This window comes from Microtus oregoni, unplaced genomic scaffold (assembly GCF_018167655.1).
Source record: "Microtus oregoni isolate MIOR12 unplaced genomic scaffold, Mior012 000002F_ref0000024, whole genome shotgun sequence".
NCBI classification, from domain to species: domain Eukaryota; kingdom Metazoa; phylum Chordata; class Mammalia; order Rodentia; family Cricetidae; genus Microtus; species Microtus oregoni.
The window spans coordinates 67,389,800-67,400,000 of NW_024543061.1; the positions used below are offsets into that span (position 1 = coordinate 67,389,800).

A 10,201-nucleotide genomic window follows, 5' to 3' on the forward strand; every position below is an offset into this window, starting at 1 on the left:
CATCTCCTATCCTGTTTGCGTGTCCATTGGGAAGGAACACCAGCCCCAGGAGGCTGGGTGAAATGCAAGAGCCTGGGCGAGAGCCCACAGCCTCTGTCCAGTGTTCAGTAAGAACTGCTCCCTCTGGGCCTTGCTTTCCCCTGAGGATGTAAGCGTGCCACGATACCTCGGCTGCCGTCTTTCTCATTCCCAGAAACTGGGGAAACTGTGTATTCCAGCATAAGGGGTGCAGTAGTTACCTGGCGAGAAGCAGGTGGTGTGGGGAAGGAAGACTGATCTGGACTCGTGGCTGGAGCACATAGTCGGTCATTGGGAAAGAATGGCTGAGAATGGCTTTGTAAGTGTCCAGTGGCTTATTCTCATCTCAGGAGACCAGGAAACACACAGACACATGGAGGGAGAGAGGGGCACTCACGTGTGAGGGGCAAGGAGGAAGAGAAAGAGCCAACTCTGTAGCAAGTAAGGCTGCACCCCTAAGGCTCACCTTCTAGCCATCTACTTCTACCAAGGTCTCGCCTCCTAAAGGGCCTACAATGCTGCCAAGGGACCAAGGTTTCATGAGCCGGTGGGGACATTTCACATCCACACCATAGCAAGTGCTATAGGTTGTTAAATGTGTGGAAGAATTTCTGGCTGCCAGAATAAGGAAGTTCTTGGCCATGGAAAGGGTTCTCAGCACTCCCCCTTTTCTGGAAACCAAAAGAAGCTAGCAGCCTCTAAAGGGAATGAACAGTGAAGCTGTGTGGCGCTTCATGGACCCAGAGGGATCTTCTGAGTCCCGAGGATGTCAGGATTCTACCTTGGCAAGTCTAGGTCACTTAACTGTGGGAAAGAGTTTAAGTCTATGTTTTTTTTTTATTTTTATTTTTAATCAGGCTGAGACTATATCGTATTTTGCCTGGAAAGGGCCTAAAGCTTCCTGAATCGGAGGCCAGCAAGGCTGATCTGCCAGTCTAACTCAGGCTTATCCCCATAATTCCATGGCCTGGTTGCCTAGTTCACCTTGTCCATCTAAAGCCCTGAGTGGCCCCCTCAAACTTCAGGAAGGGACTTACGCAGTAGGACAAGCCCGCCACCGGAGCAGCCAGCACCCATCCCGGCATCACTGTTTTCCCTGGCACGGAGCTCTAGAAGCAGGGAGGGAAGCCATCATGCTCCCGGCCTTGACTCCTAAGAGAATGACAACATGTTTTGTACATGGCAGGCGGCCCTTCCATGCCACCGGTGCACACTGCCTTCTGGAAGGCCTTGGTGGTGGCTCGCACATGTTCATGTGTGTTGGAATCAGCAGAGGACATGCCACAGAGCCCTAAAGCCATCTCCCAGGGGGACTAAACACATAGGTCTCAGCAATGGGCCTGGGAATAGGCGTGGCCATGCATCCAGGTGGCCGTGGAACAGGTAGGATGCAGACCACACACTGAGACAAGTTACTCCAGTTCGCTCTTCCAGAAGGCGTCCACAAACCAAAATCCAACAAAAAACAAAACAAACCCCCCCCAAAACAAAGAACACAATCAGATAAAGATCAGTCTGAATCCAGGCGGCTCCAGATAGCCTCGTCATTTCATGCCCCTCAGAGACTGCTAGGTTTTGTTTTTTTTTTTTATTTCCAGCCCACAAATGCTATGATCTAAGTTTGGTCATGTGCATTGGCTGAGGTAGAGGATGCTTGGTGATGCCTGGCTTAATCAAATGAGGGAGTTTTACAGGTATAACGCGATCTGAGGGCGCCACACATTGTTGACGCTGCCCCGGGGAGCAAGTTGAAAGGTGATGAGCCATTGTGCTCTGTGCACATCACAGTCATAATCTGCAGACCTGACCCATGAAAAATGGTTCGTATCTGGGGGTGAAGCCACGCTTTGGCGGTGGTTTACACAGGTGGTAGAATCAACTAGGAAGAGGCCATCTATGTTGAAATCCATTGTCAATCTCATCCCTTTGCAGTACTCTCTATACTTTTACCTTTCCTTCCACCCATCTGTACTCTAATGCACCGAGACCAACCTCAAAGAACAGTGAAAACCTTAGCTAGGTTTTTTTGTTTGCTGTTCAGAGCCTGCAGTTACCTGACAAAGACGGTAGGGGGCAGTGGTGAGTCTTCAGCCTCAAAGCTGGCTGCGGCAGAACCTGCTTTTTTTCCCTCCTCAGGAGTTCTCCAGATGATGGTTCCCACCCTGTGGTGGTTGGTGCATTGCGGGGTGTATGGGGAAGGGCTTCAAGGCTCTCCCACCTTCTGTCCTTCGAGTGCCCGGCAATGTAATTGATCCCCACACCTCCCCCTTTCCTTCACTTTCCCTGGCTCAGATTCCAGGGGGATCTGGGAATGTTGACAATCCTAGTTGCAAATGTACATTGTCAGTTTCACACAGGAGTCTGTTTGGTGGAAGCATCACTAGGCAGTGGGCTGTGGGGGAATCGTGCCCCTTCCGTACCCTCCCCCAAGTCAAAGCCTGCGTCTTCTTTTCACTCAGCCCCTTACCTGAGCACCTGCTCATTCCCCTGATCTGAGTAATTTTCTTCACATACAAACGAAAACAGTTTGGGTTGGAAATACATGAGTTCCCTTAAGGAAATGTTTTAAATTATTTTTATTTTTAGTTAGATAGAGAAAAGTGCAGCTGTGTGCCACAGTGTGTGTGTGTGTGTGTGCATGTGTGTGCGTACGTGCATGTGCGTGTGCATGTGTGTAAGTCAGAAGACAACTTCCAGGAACTGTTTTTCTGTTTCCACTGTGGGTTCACAGGATTGAACCCAGGTCACCAGGCTTGTGAGTTAGTGTTGTTACTGTTGTTATCTTGCTGGCTGTCTGCGCTTCTCATACATTGTCCCATCTGCAATGGTGAGGGGCTCACTGTCTAAGACTGCCTGGAGTTTAAGTTCATGATGATGCGTGACCAAAATATAAAGTATCACCACATCTTCTCTCCAAGGTCACGGCCATGCCTTCCCTTAGAAAGGGAGGAGTGCTTTAGTCTCTGGATGGTGTTAGCACATCCTTGCCTAGAAGAAACTCTACTGGCTTCAAAGACCTCTCCAAATCCCCAGCAACTTGAAGAAAAGACTGAGGAGAAAGGGAGCAGGAATACAGGATTTGGACCTGGTTTTGCAGCATCTGTGGCAGGGAGCTGGGCCTGCACACTGCTAGCTGGAGCCCCACGCTGCTAGCTAGAGCCCCACACTGCTGGCTGGAGCCCCACGCTGCTGGCTGGAGCCCCACGCTGCTGGCTGGAGCCCCACGCTGCTAACTGGAGCCCCACATTGCTGACTGGAGCCCCACACTGCTGGCTGGAACCCTACACTGCTGGCTGGAGCCCCACACTGCTAGCTAGAACCCTACACTGCTGGCTGGAGCCCCACACTGCTAACTGGAGCCCCACACTGCTGGCTGGGCCTACACACTGCTAGCTGGAACTCTACACTGCTGGCTGGAGCCCCCACACTGCTAACTGGAGCCCCACATTGCTGACTGGAGCCCCACACTGCTGGCTGGGCCTACACACTGCTAGTTGGAGTGTCACACTGCTAGCTGGAGCCCCACACTGCTGGCTGGAGGCCCACAGCACTGAGCATTAATGCTTTCCTTCCAGTAGCACCTTCATCTTGGAGGTGCAAAGCACTTTGTGAAGGTTAATTAAATCTCCCAGTCCCCGTGGGAGGCTGACACGGTGGGTTATTACTAACCACACTTCACCTTTGAGTTTTTACGAATGCTCTTAGAAAGGCCTGTCAGCCCTAAGCCTAGAACTTACCCGAAAGTCTGGATTCTCCACTTCCTTCTATCCCGTGTGTCCCACCTTTAACACGCATTTGCCTACTATCACACAGAGGCAAATATACACACAAATACACATGCATACACACAGAGATACATACACAGACACACATGCACAAAGAAACACACATGGACATACCCATACTCTCTCACACACACAGATACACACACATGCACACAGATACACACAGACATACACGCTCATTCACATACACAGATATACACACTCATACACAGAGAAACACACATGCACATACCCACACTCTCTCCCCCACACACAGATATTGACAGACATATACACATACACATGCATATTCATACACACATACACACATACCACCACCACCACCAGCGGTAATCCTACAGGAGGGGATATTTGTCAGTCAGACATCTCAGGTGATGCTCCTCTGACTTAAAACTGGGGTTCCAGCCTGTCTTCCATGGGACTCACTCTCTCAGAGCCGCCACTGCCCTTGCGGCTTATCAGTGTGTAGCAGTGACTCCCCCTACCTGTGTGTCTTTCCTAGGCTCAGCCAGGAAATTCTACCATCTTCCCCGTCAGCAGAACAGGCGGCCCCCTCCACGTCTCCTGGTCAGGACTCTACCGTCACAGAGTGACTGCCGGCCAGAGCCCATGAAGAGACTGTGGGATTTCTTTGTTGGTACATGGTCAATTCTTTCTGGTCCATCCTCTCTTGTACCACAGTGACTTTGAACTTGGTGTTCTAAGAGTCTAAACCCCTAGGGTGCAGAGGAGAGCTGAAGTCTAAACCATTCTACCCATAGCAATACGTTAAGAAGAGCTTTGTCAGTGCTGTAACGTCGGAGGTTATGTGAACTCTGAATATTGACTCTTTAGCCGAGCCTCTAAGCCTCCGTACCTCTCACCCACATCTCAGCTGCTTACCCCTCCCACATGCGTCCTTTTCCAGCCCGAGTATGCTGATGTGTGGTTTCCTCCCATTCCTACTTACCCCTGGTTGATGTCTAAAGCATCTATGGAGGAGTGACTCTCAAAATGGGGTTCCCAGGGACTTCCTTTAACCAGAATTTTATTAGCCGCGTTCTGTCTACGACCTGTTCTAGGTATTTTCTCTGGCAATGTCTTCAACCTCAGCATAACCTCAGCATTAATTAGCTGTCACACCTTCGTCCTGACTTTTCAGATGTAGAAACTCGGGGATTACTGGTCTGATGCGACTGGCTGAGGTCAGAAAACTTGTAAATGGAGAACCAGGCCTCTCAGGTGTTGGTCTAATGAGCAGCCAAGTGAACAGAGCTGTCTCAGCAATTGGGTTCTGGCCTGAGCTATGTCGGCGCCTTCCAAGCACTACCCAGGCATCGCAGGGGGGTTTAAGACGGAAGATACATGTTAGTGCTCAAGGCTGCTGCTGCTGCCGGATGGCTGCCTTGACACACTACTTCCTCTGCCTCACTGAGAACTAACTACTGCCTCCCCCCCGCATGCCCCCCATCACACACCCTCACCCCGCTTTCCCGTCCTCTCCATCTGCCTCGTCTCTGTCTCATCCTCCTCCTGTAGCTTAAGTGACCAGCAGCAGACAACAGAGAACTGGATAAACAGACATCATTGGGTGTTAGGTGGAGAAGGGAGTGTCTTAGGAATGGCCAGGAGAAGGCCTGTTGGCTAGTTATGACTACATATTATGGGTAGCTCAGAGGTATAAATAAAAGAAGGTAAGAAGGTCTACTTTATAGCAATATAAAACTCCACCCAGAAAGAGGAGTCAGCACCTAAGAGGCTAAAGTAGGAGGATTGCCTCAAATGTGCTGCCAGCCTGGGCTACAGAGCAAGACGCTGCCTCAAAACAAACAAGCAACACACACACACACACACACACACACACACACACACACACCCCTGTATGCACAAGTGCGCCACCTCCCAAAATTCTAAATATATAAACCTTTATGCACCAAGTAACACAGCAGTAATGTATACAGGAAGAAATATTCAGAAAAAAAACAAAGAAAATTAAATTGAAAAAAATAGGCTTTTCAAAGCTGACAAACTCCTCAGATTTGACACATTGGTCGTGCAAAGGTGCACTAAAGGCAAGCAGTAAAAGGCAGGAAGTTTTTCAAACCGTCCAACAGCAAGCGAAGAAGTGAGTGTAGAGTCACGTCCCTTAAAAAGTGAGTATGTGTTCTTCTCACGGAAGTTATAAAAAATTAATAATGTTTTTGGCTACAGACAAAAGGTTAATAGATTCCAGACCATAAACACTTTCCCAATATATTCTAGATTCTTTTACTATAACACCGTAAGACAAGAAATAAAAAGTTGACATAGCTTTAAAAACATTCTTCTAGGGTTAGGGTATAGCTTGGTAGTAAGGTGTTTAGGCAAGATTAGGCAGGATATGCGAAGACCTGGCTTTAATCCCCATGGCCGCATGGAGAGAGCTAACAGGAAGGAGGTAAAAGTAATTAATGCATTACATACATACATGACATCATCAAAGAAACGAATTTAATTATTAAAAACAACCCTCAGATAAGCTAAGTCATTAAAACAAGTATCATGGATAATTTAGCTTCCTTTCTGAACAGAAGCTAAAAGTGCAATGTCAATAAGACATAGAAGGTCACTGAGTACACTGGATGGCCAAGTGGGATCCATTAACATAATGCCAGTACACACGGCAGCTAACAGAACGACACTTGGGGTATTCTCCAGTGTCCCAAACACAGAGGCAGAGGCTGGAGAGCCAGGATTTGACAGCACTGTCTTTAAGGGGAAAACATCATATTGAGTGTGGAAGTTTTAACTGACAAAATCCATCAATTGTAATGGGGCTGCCAAGCAAATCTAACGCAGATTTTCTGCTGCATGAATAGATCCATGTGTTTTTTAGAACAAGAGAGGCAGTGGTCAGCTCCACTCTGCACACATCACACTCATGCACTGGGCATTTGTTTTGGGGCTCCAGTGGTAAAGGGTATACAGTCTGTTGAAAGAAACCTGAGCGTGGAAAGCTTACCAAAGAGATTCTGTGTGAGGCAAGGTGGGAGGGAGAGAAAGGTGTGGCCTGAACCAAGGCACCCCCTTGAACTTGAAGTTGGTCTCAAGTTTATGGGGGGCTTTTATGTAGAAAGGCATGGTCATGGGAACCCAGATTTCCATGACTCAGAATATTCCAAAGAGGACAGAACTGCTCAGAGAGATTGCCAGTCTCCAGTCATAGGAAGTATTCTGACATATTCAGTGTAAATAGCAACATGGGTTATCTTTTAATGGTTTATTATTTTTATTTATGTGTGTGTGTAACATGAGGGCCGGGCTTGTAGGGGTTTCTGTCCTGCCCAGTTCCCACAGATGGCAAGTCCCAAAGAAAAATCACACAGAGTCTACATTAGATATAAACTGATTGGCCCATTAGCTCAGGCTTTGTATTAACTCTTATAAATTATATTAACCCATAATTCTTATCTATGTTAGCCACATGACTCAGTACCTTTTTCACAAGGGCAGATCACGTCCTGCTTCTTCCATTGTCTGGGCAGGACTGGGAGGAATGGACTTCCTCCTTCCTAGAATTCTCCTGTTCTCATCGCCCTGCCTCTACTTCCTGTCTGGTTGGCCCGCCTATACTTCCTGCCTGGCCAATCAGCGTTTATTTAAAACATGATTGACAGAATACAGACAATACTCCAGCACCATGTGTGCACACACAACATCACATTCACACAGGTACCCTAGAAGGTAGGAATTGGATCCCCTGGAACTGGAGTTACAGGCTATTGTGAACCATATGTTACTGGTGGCTTGCTCTTAACTGCTAGGCCATCTCTGTAACCTCACAGAAAGGATTTTAATACCAATAAGAAGTGGTGGGATGAGACAAAGCTCCCGACCCTAGAATTCTTCAATTAGAGTCTAGTTCTAATTCTTCAATTCCTTCACTATGGTCTGTTAGCATCTGAGTTTGATATCCAAAGTGTAAGGTGGGTTGTTATAGGTTTTCAGTATTAATCTCTTGAGCCCAAGAGGTCTTTATATTATTGTATTATTGTTAATGTAAAGGTGTGGGTATTCACAACTTAACAAAGGCTGTCTGAGCCCCCAGTGGGACCTACATAGGTCAGAACTACTTACAATCCCATGTGGAATGGTCAAATGAAAGTACAGGCATCCTAGGAGTTCCTACAAGGTGTCCATCAGTGAGGGTGGGAAAGATGGGTGGATCCTCTCAGAGAACACTTCAGAGTCTGTGTTTGTGTGTTCTGCAGTGAGAGTGGAAATCCCAGCAACAAAGGTGTGCACAATCAGCAGACACCACCAGTCTCTTTGCAGAACACGGCACGCCTAGCTGCGCTGCTGCTCCACGCATGCGCAGATCTTTTGCAGGGTGTCTGCCTATCACAGCGCTGTGGAGCTCCCACACTCCAGCTCTGCAGCTCCCGCTACACCCAGCCAGAGCCTCTGATGGACTCTACTGATGGGAGCTTTTAGCCACTAAACCTTTTCTTCACCTCCCAGTGCCTCTGAGCTCTTCCAAACCCAGCCCTTTCATCCATGAACATAAACACTCCCTCCTCTGCTTGTCCCATAGTTCCTAATCTTAATTACAAACATAAGTAATTCCGTGTGTTTATTAGGCCATTGTGGTCTTGGATGCTTTTCACATTCACTTTCTCCTTGGTCCATCCTGACAATGCTGGAAAGAATGTTTAGGACAGGAGGCTTCTTGAACACCACAGCACTTGTTCAAGGTCACACCGAGGAGACAAGCCTGTTCTGCAATAAGGGGCCTCTGACCCTTGAACAGGCTTAATAATAGCCTATTAAAAATAGTGCCCTCGTGTTCCCATCCTCTGGGACTTGGTGTCTTCTGACCCAGGAAGATCATACTGTTATTTAGGCCTGCAGAAGTCTCCAGGAGACTGAAGTCCACAGAGTAGTCCAAATGGATTCAGCATCACTGGTCTACCTTGAGGTCCCAGGGCTTCTTGGCAGTAGAGCAAGAAGAGCTAGCATTGGGTACAATGTCAAAGTGGGCTAGCATCGGGTACTAGTTAGAGACTGTCTGCTTTCACTTCATTTATCTTATAATGGTTGTAAAATAAGTTAATTCATGACAAGCAAACTGTCAAGTGAGCATGGAAAAACATCAAGAATATTAATTTAATCAAGCAAAACTTTGAGCAAAATTAATATAACGCATTTAATGGTATCATAGAATTAATGCCCGGCATGGCTGTTAGGCATAGATGGTAAACAGCTTATACCCACAACTCTAATCAGAATTGCTTTAGCAGAGCCAAACCAATTTTGAAGTTGCTCTCGCCTCACTTTGTTGGTTCTCTGGTATTTATATAGTTGCATTTTGCTGCCTGAAGTTTTTTTTTTTTTTTTTTTTATGCTATTTGCCACCTAGTGCCTGGACTGTTTCAAGAGGGTAAAGATAATTCAGGGCTGGAGAAAAAAAAATGTGTTTCCTTTGAACTGTGTCTATTCCTGACCTTGAGGTGTCCCTGTTTCACAATATGGTCCTTTTCGTCTTACTTTCCCACCGTGGTTTTCTTTCTGTTGTGACGGGTTAGCTGAGAGAAAGAGTAACAAGCTCTTATACCTGTCGTTTCCAAGAAGAAATGCCTTACTCTGCCCAGAGGAAACGTGACATTCCCAGATGCTGAGCAGATTCATAGACAGCCCTGGACTGTGAAACCTAGAGGGAGTGGGGTCTTCTGCCAAACGTGCCCTGAAACCACTGTGTAGTCGCTTCAAGTTTCTTGCTCTCAGGGGAGAGCTGTGAACTGGAATTCAGAGTCTGAGATGATGACCCTGCCATGGCTCTCATTCCCGTTCTCTGGTCTGGATCCGATGTGTGGTTTCTGAGGAGCAGGAATGACCCGGCTCAAAATGGCTCGTCCTCTCTGCTTAGTATGTCCGTGTGGTGAAGCCCTCTCCCCCGGAAGAGGAAAGGGCAGCGATTGGGCCATGGCAAAGCCTGGGGCAGTAGAGAAAGGCTGGTCTTAGATTGAAGTCCCAAGTGGATGTGGGATGTGAGGGTAAACTGATGGAGGGCTCAAGGAATAATTGTGATCCCAACCTTTAAATTTTCTTCAGATGTCTCCTCAGTATTTTCCTAGAACTGGCAATGAGGGCTGTTTCCTCCATTAATAATACACCCACCCATCGAGGTCAAAGTGAGCTTGCCATGCGGAAATTTAGAGAGGCAAGTGATGATTTGTGTGTGTTTGCATGTGTGTGCATTATATATTCAAAATGGTTCTTGAACACCAAACTGGAGTTCCTTTTACAAGAGGGGGAAAGTCTGGGAAGTGGGAGCCACAGAGAGAGAGAGAGGAGTCTCAATGTATATCTTGAGAAAAACTATGAAAATATGGTTACCATGGGCTGGAGGGTAGCTCTGTTGGTGAAGTGCTTGCCTTGAG

The 10,201-nt window shown here is 47.4% G+C and overlaps 1 protein-coding gene across 2 annotated transcripts in view; it reads left to right on the forward strand.

The window, feature by feature from the left end:
- The window catches only part of Cracr2a (calcium release activated channel regulator 2A), a 107,608-nt gene that overhangs the window by 51,568 nt on the left and 45,839 nt on the right, over positions 1-10,201 (forward strand). The window lies entirely within an intron of this gene.